This window comes from Chrysemys picta, unplaced genomic scaffold (genome assembly GCF_011386835.1).
Source record: "Chrysemys picta bellii isolate R12L10 unplaced genomic scaffold, ASM1138683v2 scaf141, whole genome shotgun sequence".
NCBI lineage: Eukaryota > Metazoa > Chordata > Testudines > Emydidae > Chrysemys > Chrysemys picta.
In genome coordinates this window covers 15810-43298 of record NW_027052848.1, presented here as the reverse complement: position 1 = coordinate 43298, position 27489 = coordinate 15810, and the positions used below count along the sequence as shown (strand labels likewise).

At 55.3% G+C, this 27489-nt stretch overlaps 1 long non-coding RNA gene across 1 annotated transcript; it reads left to right on the top strand.

The window, feature by feature from the left end:
• Positions 1-5767: 5767 nt before the first annotated feature.
• Positions 5768-9182, top strand: LOC135978141 (uncharacterized). Its single transcript, XR_010595572.1, has 2 exons — positions 5768-7750; positions 8906-9182. It is a non-coding gene; the product is annotated as an uncharacterized LOC135978141 (long non-coding RNA).
• The last annotated feature ends 18307 nt before the right edge of the window (positions 9183-27489 follow it).

Below are 27489 nucleotides of genomic sequence, written 5' to 3'. Positions count from 1 at the left end.
TTCCTTTAGAAGACTAATGTAAACTTTGGTAGGCGGGGTATTATTCAAACAAGCTGAAACAGGTATTAGAAAAAAGGTGGAGAGTAAAAAGAAATTGGAATTAGTGTAATGCGGTTGAACCACATATGGTCCTGCCTCTGAACCAGTGTCCCCTTTCCGACACCAATGTCACCCCTTTACTGGGCATTGACAGATTCCAGGGCCTTGCAGGTTGGCTTCCCATTGGAGCAGAAATCAGTGACATAGTCTGGCTATTTTCTTATTGTAACTTGTTTATTTACATTATAAACGACCCCAAGGGAAGCAGGCATGGGAGGGGCTTGGAGCGTCCTTTAAAGGTCAGGGACAAGCTGGGAAGGGGCCAGGCTGAGCACTAAGGACCAGGCCCTAGGAGGGAAAGACAGGGCAGTTTAGGAGATGGGGCAGATAGTCCAGTTGGTTTCGGCTCCCAGGACCAGACACCCAGAGGTGAAGGTGATTGTCGGGACTTCTGTCCTTCTTCCCCAGTGTAGATTTGATAGTGGAGAAGACTGATGCCGTAAGGGGGAAGTGAGTTACCCCAAGGTCACCCAGTGAGTTTATATCACAAATGCATAGTCGGAAGGATCCAATAGAAACATGGATTTTCCAGTCTCTTCTTTCTAGGAGTCCCCAGGGCTAAGGTAAAACCCCTGCGGCCCCTCCCCATTCTGCTCACCTCCAAGATGTGCTGGAGTTTGTCTGTGCTGGGGGGTGCTGTCAGCAGGATCGAGAGCTCGTCATCCATGTTCTCTGGGCAGGCCTTGCTCAGAGCCTGCCAGCGGAGGGAGACCAGGGGTCAGGAGCCTCTATTAGCACCGGTGTGCCATTGACCAGGAGCCAGCTGAGGTAAGCGCCGCCTGGCCGGAGCTCGCACCCAGAAACCCTGCCCCAGGTTGGAACCCCCTCCCACACCCAAATTCCCTCCCAGACCTCACACCCGGCACCCCAACCCTCTGCCCCAGGTCGGAACCCCCTCCTGTACCCTAATCCCTCCCAGACCCCACACCCGCACCCCAATCCCCTACCCCAGCCCTGAGCCTCCTCCCGCACCCAAACTCCCTCCCAGAGTCCGCACCCCAACCCTCTGCCCCAGCCTGGATCCCCCTCTGGCACCCTAAACCCCTAATCTCCAGCCCAATCCCAGAGCCCGCATCCCCACCGGAGCCCTCACCCCTCCCTGCACTCCAACCCCCAGCCCCAGCCCAGTGAAAGTGAGTGAGGGTGTGAGAGCGAGCGACTGAGGGAGGTGGGCTGGGCTGGAGTGAGTGGGAGTGGGGCCTTGGGGAAGGGGCATGAAAGGGGTTGGGTCAAGGGCATTTGGTTTTGTGCAAGTAGAAAGTTGACAACCCTACCTAAGGACCTTTGAAAAGCAGCCTCCTTAGCACCGCTCCTGATACCAGGGGCCAAGGCGCCCCCGGACATGAGAACCACAATAGGCCAGAGCAAAACACTGCGGTAGAAATCGGAGCTCAGGCTGCCAAGCGAACGATAGCTGACAGACAGGAGATGCGGGAATTAAGGTTGTGCCTTCAGCCAGCAACTGGTGTTCATCCGTTTGCACCACACACACACCTGTAGGCAGGGCCACTATTTCCTTGTCTGTCTGCCTGTTTAGCGTCTCTCGGTCCTTACTGTGCCCATCACCGTGGTGTCTGAGTGGCAAACCAAGGGTTTGACGTGTGCATATGAAACTGCCTGACTGGAAGGACGTGGTTTGGTGTGGATCAGTGACTGCTGGGGCGATTCGTGGCAGAAGGCTCTGAGGGCCTGGCTCATTCCGACCTGGCTCATTCCAATGGCTTCTACAGCTGAGAGCAGCCCAGTCTCCTGCCTGGGTCCGACGCAAACCAGGAAGTACAGGACCACGGTCAATAAGAGCAGCTCAAAAGATCATTTTCGCTGAGCCCAGCCCTGCACAGATTTCCAGCTTAGGTTTGCATTTTCAGCAAAAGTTCTTGTTGATTATTTTTTCCCAACCCCCTTCTGCCTCCATAATAGCCAGCCACCCCGTCAGTCGCATCCTGGGGCGCTCCAGGGACAGCGTATGTGCGTGTATGTGTACATCTGTATATATCTGTATGTGTACATGTGTGTACGTGTATGTACACATGAGTGTGTGCACATGTGAGTGTGTGTGTGTGTGTGTACATGTGCCCCAGTCAGATGTATACATCTGGATTTCCTTTGAAAGAATTTTCAAATTGAGCTGATCAAGTGCAATGGCAAAGCACCCAATTCCTCTGCCCCCCAACTGCCTTCGCTGCTTTAACGTTCAACCTGCTCCGCTGGCACCTCTGACTCCTGAAAGCCCTAACGCTCCAGGGGAGCAAGCCGTGCCCTGCCCTGCCCTGGCTGCCCCGGGTGTTACCTCGGAGGGAATCATTCCAGATTCCAATGGGTGGCAGGTCCAGGGAAGAGCCTTATCTGGGGGGAGGCTGTACCAGACCCGCCCGACCCAGGCAGGCTCCCAGGTACTCTCTGCTCGGGGCTGATAACGCTCCTTAGCAGTTTCTCTCCAAACAAATTCCAGTTCAAGACACCTGAGAGCTCCACAGCAGGGCAGCATCCCCAGAGCGCAGGGGGAGCAGTCGGTAGCAGCACCTGCCCCTGGTACGGCAGGAGCGAGAAGTGCCAGCCTCTCTGCACAGAGCAGCAGCGTTCAGCCTGGGCCAGACGTGCTGCGGTGATGGGTAAGAGCGGGCTCGGAGAGCCAGAGGGTCTGTGGGGCAGCGCTGGGCCCTTCTGCTCCGCACTAGGGCTGGGTGGGCGTGTTCAGCTGGGATTGGAACCCACCAGCACTTGTGAGTGGGAATGTGGGGCTGGAACGCAACGTGGGGCGCTCCCACCTCGGCCGGGGGCGACTGAGGGGAAGGGCAGAGAGACACCTGGGCTGAGACCCCAGCTCCAGGGAGACAGACACCCCGGCCCAGCCGGGTTAAATTGCCCAGCTGTGTGACAGCCCCCCCATCCCCGAGGGGTTCCCCCCCCGGTATGGCACAGCAGGGTAATGTGCGTATTGAACGGCAGGGGAGACTGGCTGGGAGAGGCCTTTGGGGGTGGAGGAAGCAGCACTAAGGTACATGCCAACCTCCCTACAGAGGAGGGGCCGTGCCCCGCAGGTGTGGGGCAGGGAGCTGGGACACTGCGCGGTGGGTCATTGTCTGGCCCAGGCCCTTCCTAGCCGGAGGCCGAGGCATTTTCTTCAGGTCACCTTCCACTGCAGCTTGGCCACGGGCCCCCATAGCCACTAGCCCAGCCAGGGATCCCAAGTGGGGATTGTCACGGCTGGCTCCTCCCTGCCGCCAGCAGCTCTTCACTGCCAGGGAATTCCTGAAATCCTGTGTGCCCCTCCCCCACCCACCTCCTGGGGCTGAGTGCCCCCCCCGGACACCCTCCCCCGAGCTCTGAGTGCCCCTGGCCAGTCCCTCCCCTCAGCCCCCTCCACTTCCTGGGGCTCTGAGTGCCCCTGGCCAGTCCCCCTCCCACAACCCGGGGCTGAGTGACCTTGGCCAACCCCCGTCCCTTCAGGAGGAACTCCCAGTACCCACCCAGCCCCCACACCTCAGGGTTCCCCTCTCTGCGGCTCTGTGGCCATACCCTCACCAGGGCCGGCTTTAGGCCAATTCAACCAATTCCCCTGAATTGGGCCCCGGGCCCAAGCCCCGGTACGGTGAACCGGTAAGAGCCGGTGCGCTGTACCAGGGTGGCCCGGCTTCCCCAGGGGGGCAATTTAAAGGACCTAGGGCTCCCAGCAGGGGCCGGAGCCCCAGGCCCTTTAAATTGCCACCAGACCCCCACTGCTGGAGCCCTGGGGTAGGGCTGCGGGGCTCTGGGGGCTATTTAAAAAGTCTGGGGCTCCTGCTGCCTCTACCGCCCCGGCCCTTTAAATAGCCGCTGGAGCCCCGCTGCGTCCCCAGGGCTCCCGCGGCTATTTAAAGGGCCGGGGCGGTAGAAGCAGGGGAGCCCTGGGCCCTTTAAATAGCCCCCAGAGCCCTGGGATAGCGGGGGACTCGGGGGCTATTTAAAGGGCCGGGGCTCCAGCTGCCTCTGCTGCACCCCGTCCCCGCACCAGCCCCGCACCCCCTGCCCTGCCCGCAGCCAGCCCCGTCTCCAGCCAGCCCTGCACCCCCTGTCCGCAGCCAGCCCCTGCTGTACCCCTGCCCTACCTCCAGCCCCGCCCCCCCGTTCTGCCCGCACCAGCCCCGCCCCCCTGCCCTGCCTGCAGCCAGCCCTGCACCCCCTGCCCACAGCCAGCCTCTGCCGCACCCCCTGCCCTGTCTCCAGGCAACCCCTGCCGCACCCCCCTGTGGCCCTGCCCAAAGCCAGCCAGCCCCACACACCCCTCTCTCCAGCCAGTCCCGCACCCCTTGCCGTGTCTGCAGCCAGACCCTACCTCCAGTGAGCCCCTGCCCTGCCTCCAGCCAGCCCCATGTCCACTGGTGCCCTGCAGTTCGCAGGGCAGTAACCCTGCACACCTGCTTCAATGAGCGGGGCAGGGAGCAGCTGGGACCCACACATGTGCACACCACTAGGGTGACCAGACAGCAAGTGTGAAAAATCGGGACAGGGGGTGGGGGATAATAGGATCCTATAAGAAAAAGACCCCAAAATCGGGGCTGTCCCTATAAAATCAGGACATCTGGTCACCCTAGCACACCCCCAGGGAGTGGCGGGGACCCACACACGTGAAACGGAGCTCATTAATAACCGATCAACAGCATATATGATGCAATGTTCATAATATATAATTTTATTATTTATACAGTTATGAAAAGTAAATAATACATGGAAGAAATGAAAGGCTTTTTTTTACATTATTTTTTTTGTTAGTCATCCCTGCCGGGGCCCCGCCAAAAATGTTTGAATTGGGCCCCGCCCTTCCTAAAGCCGGCCCTGCTGGAGAGAACAGGAGGATTCAGTCAGCAGGGGCTGCCGATCCGTCCCATTCACCAGGGCTGCCATCCTGCGGCTTCAGCATTAGTGGCTGGGGTGACTTGGGGAAAGGTCTCAACCTCCCCACATCCCACTTCACTGCTGCCAGAGTCCTTCCTGCCCCCCCGCTACAGTCCCCTCCCTACCCAACCTGGGTGGGGCTGGAGGAGAGGGGTCTGAGAACTTGAGCTGTGGATTGGAGGTGGAACAGCTGTCAGGGGCACTGAGGGGGAGGTGGCAGGAGCTCCCCGTACAAGGAGGGGGGTTGCCACTGGAGGTCACTAGGAAGGACAACAAGACTCCATCCTGGGGGTCAGGAGGGGGAATCCATCCCTCAGAGGTGGGCAGGGGCTGGGTGGAAATGCTGCTGGTTCCAGGGGTCGTTAATCCCCCCTGATTCCTCAGAGGCGTCTGAGTCTCAGACAGGTTCTCGTTCCCTTGCAGCAGGAGGACGTCACGGCCAATGTGATGCACCAGCTCCGTATCATGCCGCACTTGCGCCAGGTGCCCGAGGCGCTGCAGGGCCTGTGCCTCTGAGGCCACCAGCAACTCCCGCTCCCTGCTGCAGGTACTGCTCTGGCTCTCTGTAAATGGGGAGCTAGTGGAAGGAGAAATGGAGCCCCCTGGCACTCACAGAAACCCTCTCCCCTCTCTGTGGAGCAGGGTCCTTTCCTCTGCCCCCAAATTCCTTCATCTGGGACAGGAGCTCTTTCCCTCACACCCATTCCCCTCTCCACTTTCCTTGATCTACCCCCATCCCATTCCCCCTGCGCCCAGGCAGAGCTCTGCCTGCCCCATATGGTGCAGAAAGGCCGTTGTGTCAGGGCCCCACCCCTAGCCCCACTGAAGCTCGGAAAGCTCCACTTTTGAGGAGGTGGGGGTGGGACAGAGGCTCAGGGCTAGCTTCACCTCCTGCCCTTTATTCTCCCCTTGGCCCTTCTATGGGGTCTCTGGGTGTGAAATGAATCGGAGCCTCATTCCCAGCTGTCTGCCAGGCCCTGGGATCTGGCACAGCCTCCCAGATGGGCACAGCCTGCAGCTGAGCCACGTCAGGGAGCAGTGGGGACAGGTCACCTCGTCCCATCCAAGCAAGCAATGCTGGGTGTCAGAGAGGCTTAGATGGGAGACCCTGCTCTCTCATGGAGGTAAGAGCCATTTACTCCTTGGGGCGTGTGGGTCTCTTGGGGGAGAAATGGGATCCTCGATGCACAGCCTGGCTGGGAGCTTCCCCTGTCCCTGGCTCCCAGTGACAGCGATGAGATGAGGAGGGATGAAGCTTGGAGAAGAATAGAACTTGCCCCCGCGTGGGCCAGGTTCTAAGGAGGAGGGTATATAACGGGGGGCTTGGCCTGTGGGCTATAAAGCCTGGAGCTAGGCCAAATGGATTAGAGTGAGCTCCAGCTGAGGGGAAACCAGGGGAAACCGCAACAAAGGTACAGGAGCAGGCCTAGCTGTTCGGCACAGGGCCTTGGGGCAGAACCTAGAATCCAGGGTAGGACTGGTTCTCCCACGGTCTCTAAGGAAGGGAATGTACAGGGCCATAGAAAGGGCTACCAAGGCCAGCAAAGGCAGGCCGATCCAAAGTCAGGCTGAGGAAAAGCCCCCAAGGGACAGAGGAGCTTGTTTCAGTTAAAGACATTTTTTGACTTTTCCTTTGGGATGAGCGCGACCCAGGAAGGAGTGGACTAAAAGATGGTCACCTGGCCGAAGGGCTGAGTTCCCAGCCCAAAACCTGCTGGCGGGTGTGCTAGCCCAAGAAATCTGTGACCCCAGGCCTTGAAGGAAGGGGCACCTATCGGTGAGTGAACTCTGTTACAAGCCTGCTTCCATTGTGGAAACAGCCTGGTATTGGAGAGTGGTGGGGATGGCCTGTGGGCGAGGATGGCTGGAGGGGTCATACAGGAGGGGCAGCAGCGTCCAGTGAGGAGATCAGGGAACGGGTTGTCTGCAGTCCTGCCACTGAGCGGTAACGTGATCCTGGTCAGGTCACTCTCCCACCTGGTGCCTCACTTTCTCTGTCTTTGAAATGGGGATCATCCCGACCCACATTAAGAAAGGGTTTGATCCTCTGCTCTTGCTTCCCAAATCCCTGCCCTCCTTGCCCCACACAGGCCTCTGCCCTGTTGCTCAAACTCCCATGCACATGTTAGTGCCTGTGTCACCCCCGCAACTGCAAGGTCTCATGTACAGTCTCCTGCCAGCAAACTGAAGCTGCCACTAGATCCAGAATAGGAATCACAGTTCCTGTGCGCTGCCCTGAATGGAGTCTAGACCCTGGGTATGGGGAAGGCCAACGCTCACATCCAGGTAGATCATCAACCTACTCCTCTGTCCCAGGAGCAGGAAGGCCTCTGGTTCGTGCTCCCTTCGGTAGCTGGAGCTGCTGAGTTGGGAGTTTGGTGGGCAGAGATGGGAACAGGCCATAGGATGAATCAAGTGTCAGGGGGAGACTCCCTGTGTGTGGGAGATGATGTTGCCCCTCTGTGGGGAATCCCTTCCTTGCAGATGCTGGGCTTTAGGTGCTGGACTCTGCCAGGAAGCCTAGCTCCCATCCCTAGCAGCTTGGCTGTTCCCTACACTGCTGTGCACCAGGCCCTCTGCAGAAATGTGCTCTGGGCAAGGACTACAGAGCCTGCTGTCATCCTGGCAGGTGTCACCCCAGGTTCCATAATCCTGACCCCTGGTCTCCCTCCGCTGGCAGGCTCTGAGCAAGGCCTGCCCAGAGAACATGGATGACGAGCTCTCGATCCTGCTGACAGCACCCCCCAGCACAGACAAACTCCAGCACATCTTGGAGGTGAGCAGAATGGGGAGGGGCCGCAGGGGTTTTACCTTAGCCCTGGGGACTCCTAGAAAGAAGAGACTGGAAAATCCATGTTTCTATTGGATCCTTCCGACTATGCATTCGTGATATAAACTCACTGGGTGACCTTGGGGTAACTCACTTCCCCCTTACGGCATCAGTCTTCTCCACTATCAAATCTACACTGGGGAAGAAGGACAGAAGCCCCGACAACCACCTTCACCTCTGGGTGTCTGGTCCTGGGAGCCGAAACCAACTGGACTATCTGCCCCATCTCTTAAACTGCCCTGTCTTTCCCTCCTAGGGCCTTGTCCTTAGTGCTCAGCCTGGCCCCTTCCCAGCTTGTCCCTGACCTTTAAAGGACTCTCCAAGCCCCTCCCATGCCTGCTTCCCTTGGGGTCTCTCTCCTGGCTGAGCACAGGCTGCCCTTCTATCTCTCAGCAGGCCTGGGTCCTAGTCACAGGCTGCGTCTTGTCACGTGACCCCCACACTTATTCCCTTCCCCCTAGGGAGCTGCATCACCTGGGCCAGGTGCAGTTGAGCTCCAACCCCTTTCCTGGCCATCTCACCCTGGGACAGGTTGAAACTGGTAACCTGTGGGTAACAGTAACTGGTTGCTCCCAAAGGTGCTGAAGACACAATGGAAGAGGAAATCCTTTGGCCTGGATTGAAATTATTCCGACTGAAAGTGAATGAGAGAAAATAGGTCCAGAGTTCTCTTCCTAGCAGCAGAAAATGTAGCGATTGATAGAAGTTCAGGTCAGAAAGGACCATTCTGTGCATCTAGTCGCCCCTCCTGTATAACTCAGGGCCTAGAATGTGACCAAGTGGTTCCTTCAGCCAACCATAGCATGGGACTGAGCCAGAGCACGTCTTTTGGAACGACATCCACATGCAGGAGAGCCAGCTGGCTACCAGAAAATCTCTCTTCTGCAGTGACGTGGGGTTAAGGGACACGGGGGAAAAGACATGGAGGCTGTGACTAAACTTAGAGCAGGGTGGGAAACGGAGACGCAGTTGGGACCTGTCTACACTACAAACGCACGACAGACCTGTAATCTGCTGACCCCCACATGTTGTTCAGAGCCTATGGACAACACAGCTCCTAAAGGTACGTTTGTTCTGTGCTTATCCCCTATGTACCAGCAGGGCTGGACGGCATTTCTCCCAATGCAAGGTCCTATACGTGGCAACAAGGCACGCCGGCCACACCACCAGAATGGGGACGTGGATCCAGGAAAGCAGTGACTCTGAAAAGGATTTAGGGGCCATAGTGGAGAAGCCACTCAACATGAGCTCCCAGTGTGATGCTGCGGTGAACAGGGCTAAAGCCATCATTAGACATAGGAGCAGAGCCGTGAGTAGGATAGGGAGGTGACACAGCAGCAGTGAGACTGCTATTGGAATACTGCCTCCAGTGTTGGTGTCCTCCTTTGAAAAAGATGGTCCTAGAAATTGGAGCTGGGGCAGCAAAGAGCCACCAAATGTTCTGAGGGCTGGAGAAAAATGCCTTCTAGTGAGCTATTGAAAGAGCTCAACCTGTTTAGTTTATCAAAAGGAGATTGAAAGGTGACTTCACTGAAGTGTTGAAATGCCTTAATGGAGAGAAAATATTGGGTATTAAAGGGCTCTTTAATCGAGCAGGGAAAGGCAGAGCAAGACCCAATGGCTGGAAGGTGAAAAGAGACAAATTCCTATGACAAATAAGGCACAAATATTCAACAGCGAGGATGATTGAACCCAGGAAGAAGCTACCATGGAAAGTGATGGATTCTCCATCTCTTGATGTCATTTAATAAAGACTAGATGCCTTTCCGGAATGTGTTTGCCCCAAAAGTAGCTATTGTGGTAGACAGGAGGCCTGTGATATGCAGGGGGTCAGATTAGATGCTCTAACGGTCTCTGCTGCCCATAAAGTCTACTCATTTCTGAGAAACCGAGTGTAGCATTGGGAGCAGCCTCTGTTTTTTAAACAATCAGTTTGTCAGCACCTGCAGGACAATTTGGTTCTTAGGACTAGTGAGCATGGACTTGTCAAGAACAAATCATTCCAGACCAATCCTAGCTCCTTCTTTGGCAGGGTTAGGGGCCTAGTGGAGGTGGCTAAACAGTAGATGTGATCTATCTTGGTGTTAATAAGGCTTTTGACACAGTCCCATAGGACATTCTCACAAGCAAACAGATGCTGCTTAGCACTGTCAGAGCAGCTTTTGCTGGGGGATTCTCCCAGCACTTTCCAATAGTGGGAAAGTATGAAATCCCCATTTGACTGCTAGGGACAGAGCCTAGAGGGGGCAGCAACTTACCTCAAGTCCCACAGGTCAATAGGAACCCGCAATAGAACCCAGGAGTCCTGACTCCCAGTTCCCTGCTCCAATCACTCCAGCGGAGCACACTCCCTCTCAAAGCAGGGGGACCGGACATGAGGGCCTGGTTGTAATTGCCAGCTGTGGGAGGGAGTGTGCAGCAGTGGTTAGTGAAGGGGCATGGAAATAAGGACTGCTGGGTCTATTGGAGTGTCACTAGGAGCAGTGCATAAGATGAGGTGTCCTATCATGTTTACTCAGATCAGATTAGGACATAATAGAATGGCTGAAATAGTTTATTTTATTTGTATTGTATTATTTTGCAATTGTTAAGAGCAGCAACTACTTAGCTCAGACTGAAGCATCTTATCTAATTTTTGAGATCTAAGTGTCTCCTCTTTGAGTGCCACAAGACAATTTAACACATTGTGAGAAAGAATTTTCATTGCCACTTGTTATGATTTCAAGAAACAAACTGGTTTAGTTTGAATAGGATTTTCGGTCAGAAACGGTTTCAATGAAATTTCCCCAGCATTTCGATTCCTGGGCTCTATCTCTGCCTTTCGGGGGGGTGGGGGTGGGGGGTTGCTGTCTGTTACAACAGGAGTCTGATTTGGATAGGGATAGAGACCTCTTCAATACTTTTAATGAAGTAAATACTAATGGGAATTGTGTGATCATGGGAGACTTTAACTTCCCAGATATAGACTGGAGGACAAGTGCTAGTAATATAATAGGGCTCAGATTTTCCTAGATGTGATGGCTGATGGATTCCTTCACCAAGTAGTTGCTGAACCAACAAGAGGGGATGCCATTTTAGATTTGGTTTTGGTGAGTAGTGAGGATCTCTTAGAAGAAATGGTTGTAGGAGACAGCCTTGGTTTGAGCGATCATGAGCTAATTCAGTTTAAACTAAATGGAAGGGTAAACAAAAATAGATCTGTGACTAGAGGTTTTTTTTTTTCAAAAGGGCTAACTTTAAAAAATTAAGGAAATTAGTTAAGGAAGTGGATTGGACTGAAGGACTTGTGGAACAGATGGATCAGACTGAACAGGTTCCAAACCTCTCGGAGGCTCTTACCTTGTAAACAGGGACGTCAGTTTTCTAGTAAAATCAGGAAAAAGAAAGGAGAAAACTCAAAAGAGGTTCCTCCTGACGCACACGTACATGACCCCTAATACACTCTCAGTCCTCAAAGAGAGACCTCGAGAAGGAGACTTGCTGAAGGAAAGCTACAGGGGACTCCGAGGTTTCCGTGGCCCTGCGCCCCTGTCCTGCCTGGCTGATGTCAGCATCTCTCTGTGAGGTCACCACCTCCCCAGCACCTTTGACCAATAGGCTGAGGTCCTGCAAAAGGCCTTTGTGATGTCACTGCCACACCCACCCCTCCCCTGCAATGTTAATGTCCTGCCACAGGCCAGACCCTTTGGAGGTTTGAGCTACTCCCTGTGGATCACCCCGCTCAATGAGTGTTCGTTCTAGGAAGCAAGCCGGCTAGACAGTAGAACAGCAGAGGCTGCTCCCAATGCTACACTCGGTTTCTCAGAAATGAGTAGACTTTATGGGCAGAAGAGACAGTTAGAGCATCTAATCTGACCCCCTGCATATCACAGGCCTTTCTGCACCATATGGGGCAGGCAGAGCTCTGCCTGGGCGCAGGGGGAATGGGATGGGGGTAGATCAAGGAAAGGGGGGAGGGGAATGGGTGTGAGGGAAAGAGCTCCTGTCCCAGATGAAGGAATTTGGGGGCAGAGGAAAGGACCCTGCTCCACAGAGAGGGGAGAGGGTTTCTGTGAGTGCCAGGGGGCTCCATTTCCCCTTCCACTAGCTCCCCGTTTACAGAGAGCCAGAGCAGTACCTGCAGCAGAGAGCGGGAGTTGCTGGTGGCCTCAGAGGCACAGGCCCTGCAGCGCCTCGGGCACCTGGCGCAAGTGCCGCATGATACGGAGCTGGGGCATCACATTGGCCGTGACGTCCTCCTGCTGCAAGGGAACGAGAACCTGTCTGAGACTCAGACGCCTCCGAGGAATCAGGGGGGATTAATGGCCCCTGGAACCAGCAGCATTTCCACCCAGCCCCTGCCCACCTCTGAGGGATGGATTCCCCCTCCTGACCCCCAGGATGGAGTCTTGTTGTCCTTCCTAGTGACCTCCAGTGGCAACCCCCCTCCTTGTACGGGGAGCTCCTGCCACTTCCCCCTCAGTGCCCCTGACAGCTGTTCCACCTCCAATCCACAGCTCAAGTTCTCAGACCCCTCTCCTCCAGCCCCACCCAGGTTGGGTAGGGAGGGGACTGTAGCGGGGGGGAGCAGGACGGATTCTGGCAGCAGTGAAGTGGGATGTGGGGAGGTTGAGACCTTTCCCCAAGTCACCCTAGCCACTAATGCTGAAGCCGCAGGATGGCAGCCCTGGTGAATGGGACGGATCGGCAGCCCCTGCTGACTAGGGTTACCATATGTCCGGTTTTTCCCAGATATGTCCTGCTTTTCGGCAATCAAACCCCGGTCTGGGGGGAATTGCCGTAAAGCCAAACATGTCCGGGAAAATGCCGGTTGGGCACTTCCCCTCCCGCGGCTGCTCTGCTCCGCTCCTCCCCTCTCAGACTTTAAGAGCCAGCGCTACTGGCTTCAGGCAGCGCCCCCCGCCTCAGGACCCCCAGCCGCCGGCCAGGCACTTCCCTTCCCGGGCTCCAGCTGAGCTGCTCCACTCCTCCCCTCTCAGACTTTAAGAGCCGAGCTGCCCGAGCCAGCGCTACCGGCTTCTGGCAGCCCCCCCTGCCTCCGGACCCCGAGCCGCCGGCCAGGAACTTCCCTTCCCGGTTCCAGCTGCTCTGCTGGCTCGGGGGAAGCGCCGGCCGGGGGTGCAGGGTCTGGGTGCTGCCCGGCAAACCGTGAAGCCGGTAGTGCTGGGGCAGCCCTTTCCCCATGGCTGGGAGTGGGAGGGAGGAGGGGGCGGAGTTAGGGCGGGGGGGAGGGGTGGAGTTGAGGCGGGGCTAGGGGTGGGGAAATGGGCGGGGCCAGGGCCCGTGGAGGGTCCTCTTTTTTTATTTATTAGACATGGTAACCCTACTGCTGACTGAATCCTCCTGTTCTCTCCAGAACGGGTCCAGCCTTGCCAGCAGCAGGACAAGCGTCCCCTGCCCATGTGCCTCAGCCCTGCCTGGTCAGACGCCATCACCCGTCAGTCCTTGGCCTCCCAGGCTGCCAGTGATGGGAGCAACTCTGGGTGGTGGCTCGGGTGACACAGACACCAGACCACTAGGAATTGGGTGCGGCCCTGTGGGACAGGAGAGTCTCGCAGAGGGCACTTGGGGGACTCTCCTGCCCTTCCCAAGAGCGATAGCACCGTGTCCTGAGAACATACGTCTGGGATGAGGCAAAGCTTGTCATTAATTAGCCTGGCTAAAGAGCTGGGTGGAGCTGCTCCGCGGACAAGCTGGCTCGCTCCTGCTCATGGAGGTGAATTCATCTCCCTTCCCAGGAGCACCTGCTCTCCCTTTCATTCCCCACCAGGCAACTTGTGCCAGGCCAGCGAATGGCCACAGGATGGGAATGAGGCCTGGGCCCCGCCCCCATCTCCTGAGTCTAATGCAGCTGCTCACCTTGTCCCCCGTCAGCTGCTGGGTTTCCCCCAGGAGGGAGTAGGTGACAGGGAGAGAGACACACACACATTTGTCCTTCTGGTTGCAGGGCTTGTGTCCTTCCAATCCCATTGGTGGCTGCACAGTGGGCAGAGTCCTCGCTGCGTGCCAGGCCCAACAGAATTGAAGGGTGTGGTGTGGAACACAGAAAGAGATAGAGAGACTCATCCTCCAGCCGGGGTCAGTCTGAGAGAAATTGGCTGGGGTCCCAGTCTCACTCTTCTAGTGGGTGCCATTTCCCAGCTGGGTTCCTTACCCCTCTGGTGCAGCAGCAGCTGGTAGAGCCGGTAAACCCCCTCCCTGGCCTGCCGGCTGATGTCCTTGGCTGGGTCACTGACGGACAGAGCCAGCTGTGCCATGTGGTGACCCATCCTGGGGAATTCCGCTGAGTTCTAATGGACGGGAGAGAGAGAGAGGGGACTCCATCAGCATTTTCCTGTCAGCTCCCAGCTGCTCCAGGATGACAGGGAGGCATGAACCTGGAGCACAGTCCCCTTAAAAGCCCAGAGTCACCACTTAACTAGGACAAGAAGAACTTGACTCAAGCCAGGCTCACTCTCTGCTCTGACTCTGCCTCCCCAAGAGGAACACTCCTAACCCACAGCCCCGCAGCAGCAGATCCTACAGCCCGTCGGAGCCAGCCCACCTACCCCTGGAGTCAGGAAGCTGGGGTCAGAGGTCACTTACGTCAAACTCAGGGAGGGTGATGGTGGATCTGAGCAGGGCCGTGCTGCTCTTAACGGCCCTGGCTATCTCTCGCGGCACCCTGGACACGATCCAGTAGTTAATGTGCTGTGGGGAAAGGAGGCATTGCACTGACTGCCCTGACCAAGGATGCCCACTGGGGGCCCGGCTAGGAGGACAGACTGGAAAATGGATCTAAGAGTGAAGGTAAAATTGCCCCCACCCCTCTCGTCGGGCTCACCTCCAAGATGTACTGGAGCCTGTCGGTGTCTGGGGACTCTGCCAGCAGGTTCCCCAGCATGGCGTCCAGGAGGTCTGGCAAGACCCTAGGCAGATCCTGAAAGCAAGGGAGAGCCATGGGTCAGAGTTAGGGAAACTGGGGCTACATCTGCCACAGGATGGGAAGTGGGGCTCTGGGAAGCACTGGTGAGACCCCAAACACATATCCTGGCCTCTCTCATTCACATCCCACTGCAGGCAATTAGCAAGGATTCATGGCAGGATGACAGCTGGCTCTTCAATCCATGACTTTAGCATGATCTACCTGCACTTGGGTGGTGTCCTTCTCCATGCCCAGGGTGAAGACGGCGTGCAGGGCAGCTCGGAAGAGGTGGGTCTCCAGCTCTGGCTCCACGGCAGGTGTCATGGTGCTGGCAAGAGAGAGGAGCCGGTATTAGACTGTGCAGTACGGGGATGGGACTGGTACCAACACGCAGGTGAAACTGCAGTGAAATAGGCACAGGCTGGCAAGAAGGGAAACTGAGGCACCGAGCCAGGGAATGACAAGGCCAAGGTTTCTCAGACAGACAGTGGCAGGGCAGGAATAGCACCTGTTCCCTGGACCCTGCTGCCCCTCCTGTATCTGATCCTGGGAGTGAGCCTCTCCCCAAAGCCAACTCCTTCAGGAGCCCATAGCAAAGAGACGCCCCCAGACTGTCCAGGACTCCCTGAGAGGTGCCTCCCCCCAACTGGAGCACCAAGGACCAAAGTGGCAGCATCTAGTGTCAGTGGGGTTCATGTGGCTCAGGCCAGACCCCTGGGCTGGGGACCCGCTCCCATAGCACTGATCGAGGGCCTGGGCCCAGGGTGTTCACATCCCCGCCCTCACCTCTCCCTGAGCCCAGCCTGACTCCTCACCTGGAACAAAGCTGCGGCGCCCATCGGCCTCGCTGCTGCCCGAGTCCCAGGCACTGCTGCTGTCCCATGGGGAGCGGGCCGAGCTGCTGGTGGTGGGACAGGGATCCTCCACCTCCTGCCCTGGGGAGGCTGGAAGGTCCTCAGTGACCGGGCAGGGCGATGCCTCCTGCTGGGAATCAGGGCTGGGCTCCTGGGGCCGCTGCTGCCCACACAACATGCCCCAGAGTCACCCTGCCCGACTCCCCTCCTGCGCTGGGTCCTGCCTGCCCAGCCGCAGCCTGGCCCAGCTCCATTTCGACCTGGCCTCTCCCACCTCGGCGCCTGCGCTGGGAGCGGGTTTTCTCCGCCAGAAGGCTGGGCACTTCCACCTCCTGGCCTGGCCGGGAGCTCCTTCCCCGCCAGTGGGGACGGAGGAGCCGCTCTGCTCCGGGGGAAGATGGCAGCTGCTTCCCTCAGGCTCTGGGGCCACCTGCAGAGCCTTCTTCCTGAACCTCCTCAGGAGCCTGTCCATCCTGGAACCGAGCGGGGAGCGGGCGTGAGTCTGGGGTCGAGGCAGCCTCTCACTAACCAGCCTGTTTGGTCCCTCCCCATCCCTGCCCCAGCCAGAGCAGATCCTCCTCCCCCACAGGGGTGCATGTAATGCAATCTACACGCACTGGCAGGAGTTCATTGCATGATCTGCTTCCTGCTGTTTGGTTCTGGGCTGTTGGAGTACGGGCTTGCAACCATCTGTGCACACATATTATACTAATTGCATCTAGACCACATCTCCCTAGTTTGTTTGTGAGAATGTCCTTATTAACACCAAGATGGATCACATCTACTGTTTACCCACTTCCACTAGGCCCGTAACCCTGCAAAAGAAGGAGCTAGGATTGGTTTGGAATGATTTGTTCTTGACAAGTCCACGCTCACTAGTCCTAAGAACCAAATTGTCCTGTAGGTGCTGACAAACTGATTGTTTAATAAGGAGTTCCAGTATCTTTCCAGGTATGTTAATGGATGGGAAGATGTTCTTTTTCAGGGATCTCTGACGAGAACTGGGGCACAGCACTTAGTTTGTTGAGGCCATAAAATGGAGACAGGCACCTCTTCTCTTCTCCCAGCACCCCAGATACCTAAAAGGGTGGGACTCACATCCCTCAATGGGCTTTAAAAAAGACAATGGTTACAATGTGGCCCCGACCATTTCTGGTTTCTGCAGACTAGATGTTTTAGCAAAGTTTAGAATTCCTTGGTGCTCAACACCGTGAAACTCCCCTTTCTCCTTCACAAAGGGCTTTAACGCCCCTTATCTCACCCAGGCTCTCGACTGCCCAAAGTTGGAGAATTGTCCCTGTTCCCACTACAGAGCACCCCCCACGACACACACACAGAGTCCTCCTGGTGGTGGGAGGGGAACAGAGGAAAGGACAGAAGACGTAAGAGATGAAGAGAAAGGAGGGAGGGATGGAGGAAAAGGTAAAACAAAAAGGACAAACCCTAATGTCCCCAGTGATTCTAAGGGACAAAATCCCAGGTGGGGAATAAAATTCGACCACCTTAAGCTAGTGTTTTCCATGCCTAGAATTCAGCTGGCGCCAGATGCATCAGACTGAACAGGTTCCAAACCTCTCGGAGGCTCTTACCTTCTAAACAGGGACGTCTGTTTTCTAGTAAAATCAGGAAAAAGAAAAGAGAAAACTCAAAAGAGGTTCCTCCTGGCGCTCATGTACGTGAACCTAAATACTCTCTCAGTCCTCAAAGAGAGACCTCGAGAAGGAGACTTGCTGAAGCAAAGCTACAGGGAACTCTGAGGTTTCCCTGGCCCTGCGCCCCTGTCCTGCCTGGCTGATGTCAGCATCTCTCTGTGAGGTCACCACCTCCCCAGCACCTTCGACCAATAGGCTGAAGTCCTGCAAAAGGCCTTTGTGATGTCACTGCCACACCCACTCCTCCCCTGCAGTGTTAATGTCCTGCCACAGGGCAGACACTTTGGAGGTTTGAGCTACACAAAGAGGAGACACTTAGATCTCAAAAATTAGATAAGATGTTTCAGTCTGAGCTAAGTAGTTGCTGCTCTTAACAATTGAAACATAATAAAATACAAATAAAATAGACTATTTCAGCCATTCTATTATGTCATAATCTGATCTGAGTAAACACGATAGGACACCTCATCTTATGCACTGCTCCTAGTGACACTCTCCAATAGATCCCCATCCTCCACCCGCCGGGAGGTAGGTAGGAGCGGATTGTTATCCCTACTTGAAAGAGGGAGAAGCTAAGGCTGAGAAAGGAGAATTGACTTGTCTTAGGTCACACAGCCAGTCCGTGGCAGAGTTGGGAATAGGACCCAAGAGCCCTGATTTTCAAACTAACCATCGGATCTTGAATTTCAGACATTGAATGACCTGAATAAAGTGCTCTCAAGTGAGTTCCAGACCAGCAAGAGTTCATAGTAATTATTCAGCAAGTATTTTAGGAGAACTGGAATGGTAGAGAAAATAATGAACTGCAGAGAAGCAGCAAAATTTGTCGAACATATGACTGGTTATGACTATTTACTTGGTCTTAAAAGAAAACAACAGGGACCTGAGTCTCCTCCCTGTCAATAACCCCCTGCTCAGCCAATCAGGGTAGAGACCGAGGGGCGGGAGGATGAGGGTTCTCACCAGAGAGCCCAAAGGATGGCCCAGGTCACCGCTGGGGATCACAGTCTGAGCACTATTTCAGCCCCACATTTTTCAGTGGACCTCCCACAATGGGAGTTGTAGAGCACCCCCCACGACACACACACCCATCCTGGTGGTGGGAGGGGAACAGGGAAAGGACAAAAGAAGTAAGAGATGAAGAGAAAGGAGGGAGGGATGGAGGAAAAGGTAAAAGAAAAAGGACAAACCTTAATGTCCCCAGAGATTCTAAGGGACAAAATCCCAGGTGGGGAATAAAATTTGGCCACCTTAAGCTAGTGTTTTCCATGCCTAAAATTCAGCTGGCGCCAGATGCAGAAGAGTGAACAGGTTCCAAACCTCTCAGAGGCTCTTACCTTCTAAACAGGGACGTCAGTTTTCTAGTGAAATCAGGAAAAAGAAAGGAGAAAACTCAAAAGAGGTTCCTCCTGGTGGTCACATACATGAACCCAAATACTCTCTCAGACCTCAAAGAGAGACCTCGAGAAGGAGACTTGCTGAAGCAAAGCCACAGGGGTCTCTGAGGTTTCCCTGGCCCTGCGCCCCTGTCCTGCCTGGCTGATGTCAGCATCCCTCTGTGAGGTCACCACCTCCCCAGCACCTTTGGCCAATAGGCTGAGGTGCTGTAAAAGACCTCTGTGATGTCACTGCCACACCCACCCCTCCCCTGCAGTGCTACTGTCCTGCCACAGGCCAGACACTTTGGAGGTTTGAGCTACTCCCTGTGGATCACCCCGCTCAATGAGTGTTCATTCTAGGAAGCAAGCCGGCTAGACAGTAAAACATCACAAGCTGCTCCCAATGCTACACTCGGTTTCTCAGAAATGAGTAGACTTTATGGGCAGCAGAGACCGTTAGAGCATCTAATCTGACCCCCTGCATATCACAGGCCTCCTGTCTACCACAATAGCTACTTTTGGGGCAAACACATTCCGGAAAGGCATCTAGTCTTTATTAATGACATCAAGAGATGGAAAATCCACCACTTTCCTTAGTAGCTTCTTCCTGTGGTCAATCATCCTCGCTGTTGAATATTTGTGCCTTATTTGTCATAGGAATTTGTCTCTTTTCCCCTTCCAGCCATTGGGTCTTGTTCTGTCTTTCTCTGCTCGATTAAAGAGCCCTTTAATACCCAATATTTTCTCTCCATTAAGGCATTTCAACACTTCAGTGAAGTCACCTTTCAATCTTCTTTTGATAAGCTAAACAGGTTGAGCTCTTTCAATAGTTCACTAGAAGGCATTTTTCTCCAGCCCTCAGAACATTTGGTGGCTCTTTGCTGCCCCAGCTCCAATTTCTAGGACCATCTTTTTCAAAGGAGGACACCAAGACTGGAGGCAGTATTCCAATAGCAGTCTCACTGCTGCTGTGTCACCTCCCTATCCTACTCACGGCTCTGCTCCTTCGTCTAATGATGGCTTTAGCCCTGTTCACCACAGCATCACACTGGGAGCTCATGTTGAGTGGCTTCTCCACTCTGGCCCCTAAATCCTTTTCAGAGTCACTGCTTTCCTGGATACACGTCCCCATTCTGGAGGTGTGGCCGGCGTGCCTTGTGGCTACATATAGGACCTTGCATTGGGCTCTGCTCAAACTTGTTTTCTTTGAATGGGTCCAGCTGGCCGAATGAGCCAGATCGCTGTGTATCACTGCCCTCTCGCCATCAGGATTTACCACTCTGCCTGTATTTTGTCACCCCCCAATCTTATCCGCAGTGATTGTATGTTTTCTCCCAACAATTATTTTAAAAAATTAGTCCTTGAGAGCTTCTTCAGACCCTTAGTACCCAGGACCTGCTCCCCACAGCACAGTGAGAAATGCTGTCCAGCCCTGCTGGTACATATGGGATAAGCTCAGAACAAACGTACCTTTAGGAGCTGTGTTGTCCATAGGCTCTGAACAACATGTGGGGGTCAGCAGATTACAAACGCACGACAGACCTGTAGTGTAGACAGGTCCCAACTGTGTCTCGGTTTCCCACCCTATAAAATGGGGAGAACAAACAAAACCTTGATTAGCTCCATTTGATAGCTGGGGAAACCGAGGCACCCAGCGGTGCAGAGACTCGCTCATGGTCCCAAAGCCAGGAATAGAAAACAGCAGATCTGATAGCCAGGCCTGGGACCTAACCCTGATTTTCCTGGCCTTGCTGCTCTAAGTTTAGTCACAGCCTCCATGTCTTTTCCCCCGTGTCCCTTAACCCCACGTCACTGCAGAAGAGAGATTTTCTGGTAGCCAGCTGGCTCTCCTGCATGTGGATGTCGTTCCAAAAGACGTGCTCTGGCTCAGTCCCATGCTATGGTTGGCTGAAGGAACCACTTGGTCACATTCTAGGCCCTGAGTTATACAGGAGGGGCGACTAGATGCACAGAATGGTCCTTTCTGACCTGAACCTCTATCAATCGCTACATTTTCTGCTGCTAGGAAGAGAACTCTGGACCTATTTTCTCTCATTCACTTTCAGTCGGAATAATTTCAATCCAGGCCAAAGGATTTCCTCTTCCATTGTGTCTTCAGCACCTTTGGGAGCAACCAGTTACTGTTACCCACAGGTTTCCAGTTTCAACCTGTCCCAGGGTGAGATGGCCAGGAAAGGGGTTGGAGCTCAACTGCACCTGGCCCAGGTGATGCAGCTCCCAAGGGCGAAGGGAATAAGTGTGGGGGTCACGTGACAAGACGCAGCCTGTGACTAGGACCCAGGCCTGCTGAGAGATAGAAGGGCAGCCAGTGCTCAGCCAGGAGAGAGACCCCAAGGGAAGCAGGCATGGGAGGGGCTTGGAGCGTCCTTTAAAGGTCAGGGACAAGCTGGGAAGGGGCCAGGCTGAGCACTAAGGACAAGGCCCTAGGAGGGAAAGACAGGGCAGTTTAGGAGATGGGGCAGATAGTCCAGTTGGTTTCGGCTCCCAGGACCAGACACCCAGAGGTGAAGGTGGTTGTCGGGGCTTCTGTCCTTCTTCCCCAGTGTAGATTTGATAGTGGAGAAGACTGATGCCGTAAGGGGGAAGTGAGTTACCCCAAGGTCACCCAGTGAGTTTATATCACGAATGCATAGTCGGAAGGATCCAATAGAAACATGGATTTTCCAGTCTCTTCTTTCTAGGAGTCCCCAGGGCTAAGGTAAAACCCCTGCGGCCCCTCCCCATTCTGCTCACCTCCAAGATGTGCTGGAGTTTGTCTGTGCTGGGGGGTGCTGTCAGCAGGATCGAGAGCTCGTCATCCATGTTCTCTGGGCAGGCCTTGCTCAGAGCCTGCCAGCGGAGGGACACCAGGGGTCAGGAGCCTGCATTAGCACCGGTGTGCCATTGACCAGGAGCCGGCTGAGGTAAGCGCCGCCTGGCCGGAGCTCGCACCCAGAAACCCTACCCCAGCCCTGAGCCCCCTCCCGCACCCAAACTCCCTCCCAGAGTCCGCACCCCAACCCTCTGCCCCAGCCCGGATCCCCCTCTGGCACCCTAAACCCCTAATCTCCAGCCCAATCCCAGAGCCCGCATCCCCACTGGAGCCCTCACCCCTCCCTGCACTCCAACCCCCAGCTCCAGCCCAGTGAAAGTGAGTGAGGGTGTGAGCGCGAGCGACTGAGGGAGGTGGGCTGGGCTGGAGTGAGTGGGGGTGAGGCCTTGGGGAAGGGCATGAAAGGGGTTGGGTCAAGGGCATTTGGTTTTGTGCAAGTAGAAAGTTGACAACTCTACTTAAGGACCTTTGAAAAGCAGCCTCCTTAGCACCGCTCCTGATACCAGGGGCCAAGGCGCCCCCGACATGAGAACCACAATAGGCCAGAGCAAAACACTGCGGTAGAAATCGGAGCTCAGGCTGCCAAACGAACGATAGCTGACAGACAGGAGATGCGGGTATTAAGGTTGTGCCTTCAGCCAGCAACTGGTGTTCATCCGTTTGCACCACACACACACCTGTAGCCAGGGCCACTGTTTCCTTGTCTGTCTGCCTGTTTAGCGTCTCTCGGTCCTTACTGTGCCCATCACCGTGGTGTCTGAGTGGCAAACCAAGGGTTTGACGTGTGCATATGAAACTGCCTGACTGGAAGGACGTGGTTTGGTGTGGATCAGTGACTGCTGGGGCGATTGGTGGCAGAAGGCTCTGAGGGCCTGGCTCATTCCGACCTGGCTCATTCCAATGGCTTCTACAGCTGAGAGCAGCCCAGTCTCCTGCCTGGGTCCGACGCAAACCAGGAAGTACAGGACCACGGTTAACAAGAGCAGCTCAAAAGATCATTTTCGCTGAGCCCAGCCCTGCACAGATTTCCAGCTTAGGTTTGCATTTTCAGCAAAAGTTCTTCTTGATTATTTTTTCCCAACCCCCTTCTGCCTCCATAATAGCCAGCCACCCCGTCAGTCGCATCCTGGGGCGCTCCAGGGACAGCGTGTGTGCGTGTATGTGTACGTCTGTATACATCTGTATGTGTACATGTGCGTATGTATGTGTGTACGTGTATGTGCACATGAGTGTGTGCACATGTGAGTATGCGTGTGTATGTGTGTACATGTACCCCAGTCAGATCTATACATCTGGATTTCCTTTGAAAGAATTTTCAAATTGAGCTGATCAAGTGCAATGGCAAAGCACCCAATTCCTCTGCCCCCCAACTGCCTTCGCTGCTTTAACGTACAACCTGCTCCGCTGGCACCTCTGACTCCTGAAAGCCCTAACGCTCCAGGGGAGCAAGCCGTGCCCTGCCCTGCCCTGGCTGCCCCGGGTGTTACCTCGGAGGGAATCGTTCCAGATTCCAATGGGTGGCAGGTCCAGGGAAGAGCCTTATCTGGGGGGAGGCTGTACCAGACCCGCCCGACCCAGGCAGGCTCCCAGGTACTCTCTGCTCGGGGCTGATAAGGCTCCTTAGCAGTTTCTCTCCAAATAAATTCCAGTTCAAGACACCTGAGAGCTCCACAGCAGGGCAGCATCCCCAGAGCGCAGCAGGGCGGGCTTAGGGGGAGCAGTCGGTAGCAGCACCTGCCCCTCGTACGGCAGGAGCGAGAAGTGCCAGCCACGTGCTGCCTCCATCCCCAGAGGCCAGGTGAGAGTGAATTCCCACGTCCCCGCACGATTGGTTCCGTCACTCTTCTACACTTACATGGATTTCCAGTGTCAATGTTTCTAACATCAGCTTTGCCAGCTCTCCTTACACCTTTGTCTGCTAGAGCAAAAACCTGAAATGCAGCTACCTCCTCCTGCTGGGTGACTAGAGACCTTAATGACAGAGCTCGGAACTGCTTAGTCAAGCTGACTAGCTGCAGCCCCTCGGGTTGCCTGCTCGAAGGTTTGCTGGCCAGGCCACAAGTCATTTCTGTGCCTCTTCCCTGCTCCTTCTCAGCATTTGAACATCATTTGACTAGTGTGAACAAGAGTCTATACTGGGGAGAGCCCAGGGTGAGAGAGTCACTAGACTCTTGTCAAGGCTGCTTCCCCACTCTGAACTTTAGGGTACAAATGTGGGGGCCTGCATGAAAACTGCTAAGCTTAACTACCAGCTTAGATCTGGTCCACTGCCACCATTCCCAAGTGGATTCCCTTCCCTGGGAAGCCTTGAGAAACCTTTCACCAATTCCCTGGTGAATACAGATCCAACCCCCTTGGATCTAAAAACAAGGAGAATTAACCATCCCCCTCCTTCCTCCCACCAACTCCTGGTGGATCAAGTTCCAAACCTCTTGGATCTTAAAACAAGGAGAAATCAATCAGGTTCTTAAAAAGAAGGCTTTTAATTAAAGAAAAAAGGTAAAAAACATCTCTGTAAAATCAGGATGGAAAATAACTTTACAGGGTAATCAAACTTAAAGAGCAATAGGCCAGAGCAAAACGCTGCGTTAGAAATCGGATTCAAAGTACAGCAAACAGAGGTAAACACTCTAGTAAAAGGTACATTTACATGTTGAGAAAACAAAGTAAAAACTAACACGCCTTGCCTGGCTGTTTACTTACAAGTTTGAAATCTGAGAGACTTGTTCAGAAAGATGTGGAGAACCTGGATTGATGTCTGGTCCCTCTCAGTCCCAAGAGCGAATGACTTCCCAAACAAAGAGCACAAACAAAAGCCTTCCCCGCACCAAGATTTGAAAGTATCTTGTCCCCTTTTTGGTCCTTTGGGTCAGGTGTCAGCCAGGTTATCCGAGCTTCTTAACCCTTTACAGGGAAAAGGATTTTGGAGTCTCTGGCCAGGAGGGATTTTATAGTACTGTACACAGGAGAGCTGTTACCCTTCCCTTTATAGTTATGACAACTCTGGTTATACAGTGCTCTGTATACATCTGTGAAGCAGGAGTGCTGAAACCCCAGTCACAGACGGGGTCCAGCCCCAGAGAGCACCAGCCTGGCCCTGTGGGGTTGGGGTGGGAGGGCGACATGGAGAGCAGTTTGGTCCTATGGAGGGCACTGCTGCCAGGTGGCTCATGGGGAGGGGTGGGGCTGGGCTGTGGCGTATGAAGAGTTCAGGTTGTTTTGGAAGGGGAGGGGTAGCCATGTTCAGGGGGGAGTTGGGGTGTGGGTGGGACCCCAAGTTGGGGGGAATGGTGCAGGGGAACCCTGGGTTTGGCAGGGAGTCCCCAGGCAGCAAAACGGCTGAGCGAGCTGGCTGCCCGGGACAGGCTGAGGATGTCCCCGCTTGCAGCGTCATGCTCCAGCCTGGCGAGGGATGGCTGGCTGGGGAGGGCACCAAGCGCAGCCTGCAATGGGCAGAGTGGGGGGTGGGGGTGGCTCCCAGCACGGACAGCGGAGATGGGAGGCGGGAAGGGGAGAGGTCAGTGCCCTGCGCAGGGGGATTCCCCCGCTCCCCCACTGCAAAACAGCACCCCCCCACCTCACCACCAGCAACCGAGATGGAGGGGACAGCTTAATGCACGGGGGGGCGGGGTCCCTGATACTCCCAACTGCAAAATAGCAACCCCCTCCCCCCTGTCTGCACCCCAGATGCTGAGGAGGGAGGAGGAAACCTTCCAGCTGCATCTCAGCGGCTCCCAGCTTCCCTCCCCCTGAAAACATCCCTGTTTCCAAACCTGCCCCCCAAACTCCCCCCTATGCACGCTCTCCACGCAGGCTCTGTCAGGAAGGCCAAGTAGACAGGGCCTTGTGTCCTGGGGATGCACTGAAGGGCCATGGTCAGGAGGGGACTGGAAAGATGCAGTTTGGGGGGGGGCAATGCCCCTTCACATTCCCCCCCATCTTCACCCCTGCCAGTGGACCAGCCAGGACTACGTCATGGCCCATCTTTGGGCTACAGCCCACGATTTGGAAGCCCTGCCTGAGGGTGAACTTCATCAGGCCCAGCTGACTTGTTCTTTAGCCTGTTCTTTCCGTGTTCGGGGGGGTGGGGGGGGTGCTCCTGCCCCTGGCTGTTAGCATTTATGGTGTTCAGCATCTGGTCACAATGAACTTTGATTGAAGTGACTGAAGCCAAACAGGCAGGAGATGCTCAGAGATGCTCAGAGGACGTCAGCCTGACAGATAAATACACTGCTAGGAGCTGGATTATACCATGTGATGGGTGGAGTTAAAATCTCATTGACACAGCTGTGAGGATGCACTCTTCATTTAAGACAGCTGGAAGCAACAGGTAAGGGGTCTCGTGTAGAACAAGCCATGATGGCGTGTGCCCAAAAACTAGCCCCAGGTGGGCAGAGGATGCCACCGAGCATTGTTCTGAGCTGGTGCGTGTGTGACAGTGTAGCGGGGCGGCCTGGCTTCCAGGCGCCCCAGGAAGCGATGAGCCAGAAAAGCCGCCAGAGTGGGCGGAGCCACCGCGGCCTGTCCCCGCCCCCCGGAAGTCAAGGGGTGGGACAGGAAGTATAAAGGCCAGGCCCCAGCGCTCAGTAGCTGGCCGGCAGCAGGAGAGGACAGACGCTGGTGCCCGAGCTTCCACGGACCTGAGCCTGCCGAGAGCCCGGTATCCCGAGGAGGACTGGCCAAGGCTGCCGAGAGCCCGGTATCCCGAGGAGGACTGGCCGAGCCTGCCGAGAGCCCGGTATCCTGAGGAGGACTGGCCGAGCCTGCCGAGAGCCCGGTATCCTGAGGAGCGGTCTGAGCTTCCCCCCGCCGAGGGCCCAGAGGGAGTGACAGACCTACCTGCTGCTTGGGGCCCGGAGGAGCCTATGATCTGCGACCCAGCAGACGAAACTCAGGAGGAGCAGGTACCCATGGAGGAGGAGATGGGAAGTGGCCCGGGGATAGCAGACCCCGAACCCATGTCAGTGTGTTGCGGTCAGGATCCCCACTGACTGCGTGGCAGACGGACTGCTGCGGATAGGGCCCCGGGCTGGAACACAGTGGAGTGGGTGGGCCTGTGTTCCCCCCCTGCCACCCCGTGCTGGGTGGCAGTCTCTCCTCCTCCTCCTTGTCCAAGGGGCCTGGGCCCCTGACAGACTATCTGTTGGCTGCCCCGCCCTGACCTAGGGCCTGGGCTAACCCAAACTGACCCAGCCCCTGCTACAAGGCCTGGGCTACTGACTGACTATTGGTGTGTTGCCCCGCCCTGACCCAGGGCCTGAGCTCTGAACTGCTAATTGTGTGCTCAGTCCCTGCATAAGGGCCTGAGCTCTGAACTGCTAATTGTGTGCTCAGTCCCTGCATAGGGGCCTGAGCTCTGAACTGCTAATTGTGTGCTCAGTCCCTGCATAGGGGCCTGAGCTCTGAACTGCTAATTGTGTGCTCAGTCCCTGCATAGGGGCCTGAGCTCTGAACTGCTAATTGTGTGCTCAGTCCCTGCATAGGGGCCTGAGCCCTAAACTGTCAATTGTGTGCTCAGTCCCTGCATAGGGGCCTGAGCCCTAAACTGTCAATTGTGTGCTTAGCCCCTACCCAAAGGTCGGGGCCCTAACTGTTATTCGCTTTGTAGCGGGGCTGTATTGGCGAACCGGGAAGGGACGAGCCCCACCCCGGACCTACTACAGACCGAGACAAGCCGGGCAGTGCAGCCAGGACACGGAGGCAGAGCAGGAAAGCCGAGCAGAGCCTGTGAGCATGGTGTGATCTTGGGAGGAGCATAGAGAGCTTTTGGGCCAGGTGCTGGCTAAAGAGGCTTGGAGCTGAGAGCAGGGAGGCTAATCCCTGCTGTTGGTTCCTGCTGTGTTTGGAGAAGCAGGACTCTGTATGTTCCTTGTCAATAAACAAGACATCAAACAATTACCAGACTCCATTGCCAATTTCTGCTCCCCACTGGAACATCCCCAGGGCCCCAAACTTTGACTAGCCCCTTGGGTTGAAGAGGGACACCAATATCTTTATTGTGTGGTTTCGTTGCACGTCTATCTAATCTCAGTGGTTTATCAGCACCTAATTACTGTTGCAATG